Here is a 3,946-nt window from a genome sequence, read left to right on the forward strand (position 1 = left end):
TTTGTTGTGTTGCATATTTGAAATAAACTTCAATCAAATCAAATTAACCCCCCCCTCTTAAAAACAAAACCTGTGTTTAACACTTTGAGTGCCAGCGGGGGGCGCACGATTTAGCGCTTGAGTGCCAACACTCTATTCAATGAGAGGGCGAGCACATTTGCGAACGCATAAACTATATCTTAAATTATGGCTATGTATCTAATACGCCCGTCGCTTATCAATGACTTGCTTGCAGTCAACATTGTCGAAACGGATTGTTTTTTTCATCAGTACATTCCGTTTATACCATTTTGAAAAACGCAAATTTTTGGAAATTTTCAGAAAAAAAGAGATTCTGCAGGAATCTGCCTTTACTGGAATACACAATTTTTTTTTGTCATTTTTCTATTTGCCTATTTATGAATCTGCATTATTTATGGTACATTTATGGTAAATCTGCAGTGCCGCAGGGTGACATTGAGTAGGATATTACAATGGAATAAAAGCCAAAAACCTTGCCACGGACGTATCCGTGGTTGGCCCTCAACCAGTGGATCCGAAACACGGACATGTCCGTGGTTGGCCCCGAATGGGTTAAAGACAAAGTAAAGAGCTGGATCAGGAGAAGCAGAACATGGGTTAATATTTTTTTTTATCTTAGTTGTTTTTATTTATGGATACGGTATTTTAATAGGTTTTTTAGGGGCATATATAAAAAAAATTAATTCATTGTTTTGATTGTATCTGATTATTTGATCTCTTTTCAGTTTTTTTACTGTATTTGATCTCCCTATGTTCCCTCCCCCCTGCGTGGTGGGCACACCCTCGCTTTACCCACAGCCTCTAACATGTGCATGTTGTATCATGCACTCATACGCTCATACACCTACACACATCCAGGCATACACTCACCTGTGCATATTACTCAGACATCTGAAGGACCGCAATGGAAATAAGCTGTAAGATTTATTGTGTTTTATCCTTTTGATAATGGTGAGCTTTATATGTATACTTGTATACATGTTTCATTATCAATAAATATCTCTATCTATCTATCCATCCATCCATCCATCCATCCATCCATCTATCCATCTATCCATCTATCCATCTATCCATCTATCTATCTATCTATCTATCTATCTATATCTATAGCTAGCATGGAGGGAGGTGGTTCTGGGAGCTGGAACTAACTGTTGTGTCTTCCTGAGGTGTCATGGTGTAGGGCTGCATGATTTTGGGAAATAATCTAATTGCGTTTTTTCTGACAGATATTGCGATTAAATGTGCGATTATAATTTAAAAAAAATGAAGCAGCCCCACAGAGGTTTATTGTAAAATGCGGCTTGCATCTGGCCTACGCGGTGGGTCTGTTCGGGACACCGAGCCTGAAAATGTTTCTTTTTACCTGGGAATCGATACCGGTACCCAACGGTACCTTTTTTTCTCTGTACTTTACTCTCCCTCTCTGAAGTCTAAACTTCACAACACACAATCTAAAACCCCTTACCTCCCTCTCCCAAACCGATCTTGTATCTCAATGGGACTTCCTGGTTAAACAAATTTTTTTTGTGAACGTTTAAAAAAAATATATATAAAAAAAAAAATCGATTTAATTTTCTTTTGCGATTTGATAATTGCATCATTCCAAATCGCGATTTCGATTTAAAATGGATTAATCGTGCAGCCATATCGTGGTGATAACTTGATGAAACACCAGTGAAGGGAGGTGCCAACTTGATAACTCTGGTGATATGCTGTTCTCACTGCCTATCTATCTACACTTGATAACCCTGGTGATATGCTGCTCTCACTATCTATCTATCTACACTTGATAACTCTGGTGATATGCTGCTCTCACTGCCTATCTATCTACACTTGATAACCCTGGTGATATGCTGCTCTCACTGCCTATCTATCTACACTTGATAACCCTGGTGATATGCTGCTCTCGCTGCCTATCTATCTACACTTGATAACCCTGGTGATATGCTGCTCTCACTGCCTATCTATCTACACTTGATAACCCTGGTGATATGCTGTTCTCACTGCCTATCTATCTACACTTGATAACCCTGGTGATATGCTGCTCTCACTGCCTATCTATCTACACTTGATAACTCTGGTGATATGCTGCTCTCGCTGCCTATCTATCTACACTTGATAACCCTGGTGATATGCTGCTCTCACTGCCTATCTATCTACACTTGATAACCCTGGTGATATGCTGCTCTCACTGCCTATCTATCTACACTTGATAACCCTGGTGATATGCTGCTCTCACTGCCTATCTATCTACACTTGATAACCCTGGTGATATGCTGCTCTCGCTGCCTATCTATCTACACTTGATAACCCTGGTGATGTGCTGCTCTCACTGCCTATCTATCTACACTTGATAACCCTGGTGATATGCTGCTCTCACTGCCTATCTATCTACACTTGATAACTCTGGTGATATGCTGCTCTCACTATCTATCTATCTACACTTGATAACCCTGGTGATATGCTGCTCTCACTGCCTATCTATCTACACTTGATAACCCTGGTGATATGCTGCTCTCGCTGCCTATCTATCTACACTTGATAACCCTGGTGATATGCTGCTCTCACTGCCTATCTATCTACACTTGATAACCCTGGTGATATGCTGCTCTCACTGCCTATCTATCTACACTTGATAACTCTGGTGATATGCTGCTCTCGCTGCCTATCTATCTACACTTGATAACCCTGGTGATATGCTGCTCTCACTGCCTATCTAAGATAAGATAAGATAAGATAAGATATTCCTTTATTGATCCCCTTGGGGAAATTCAGGCATCATAGCAGCATGGGGGGGAGGGGGGGGGGGGGTACAGGTAGTAAAACAACACAGTATACAGGTAGTAAAAGACAACACAGGCAGTGTAAACAATTGAGCAATATGGTCAATATAATTTACTATCTGACTAGCTGAGGAATATTCACATTATTCACAGTGTCACATAAGGTGCAGTATGCATGAGGTAGTGTTATAATTTACTATCTACTGAGTATACATTAATCAAAGTACCAGGGTAGTCTACGTTGTCCCCCTTGGGTTCCTATAAGTCCCAGGTCAATGTCTGGTAGCAGTCGCTGTCGCTGCCCCCTGTTGTGGGGCCTGGAGGCTGCTAGTCGCTGCCCACTGTTGTGGAGCCTGATGGCCGCTGGTATGAAGGACTGTCCGAGGCGGTTAGTTGAGTGTCGGGGGGGAATGAGTCTGTGGCTGAACGAGCTTCTCATCTTGAATAGCTCGTCGTAGAGGGGGTGGTAGGGGTTCTCCATGATGGCATCCAGCTTCCTTATCATCCCCCTCTCTACCATCACCTCAAGTCTAGGTAGCTCGACTCCCACCACGGAGCTAGCCTTCCTCACCAGCTTGTTGAGCTTGTTGGTGTCCCTTGAGTTGATGTAGCCTCCCCAGCATGCCACAGCATAGAAGAGGATGCTGGCCACAACAGACTGGTAAAAAGACTGCAGCAGTTTGTTGCACACATTGAAGGACCTGAGTCTCCTCAGGAAGAACAGCCTGCTCTGTCCCTTCCTGTAGAGGGCCTCTGTGTTGTCCGACCAGTCCAGTTTATTGTTCAGGTGTACCCCAAGGAACTTGTATGAGTCCACCATCTCCACATCCACCCCTCGGATGGAGATGGGAATCGGGGGGGGCCTCTTCTTGCCCCTCCGGAAGTCCACCACCAGCTCCTTGGTCTTACTGGTGTTGAGTTGGAGGTGGTTGCTGTCGCTCCACCCCACGAAGCTCTCCACCAGGGCTCTGTACTCCTCCTCATCATCGTCGGTGATGTAGCTTACGATGGAGGAGTCGTCTGAGAACTTCTGCAGGTGGCACCCGCTGGAGTTGCGGCAGAAGTCTGAGGTGTAGAGGGTGAAGAGGAAGGGTGACAGCACAGTTCCCTGGGGGGCGCCGGTGTTGCTCACCAGTACGTCA

The sequence above is a fragment of the Notolepis coatsorum genome (assembly GCF_963971535.1).
Source record: "Notolepis coatsorum genome assembly, chromosome: 17".
NCBI lineage: Eukaryota > Metazoa > Chordata > Actinopteri > Aulopiformes > Paralepididae > Notolepis > Notolepis coatsorum.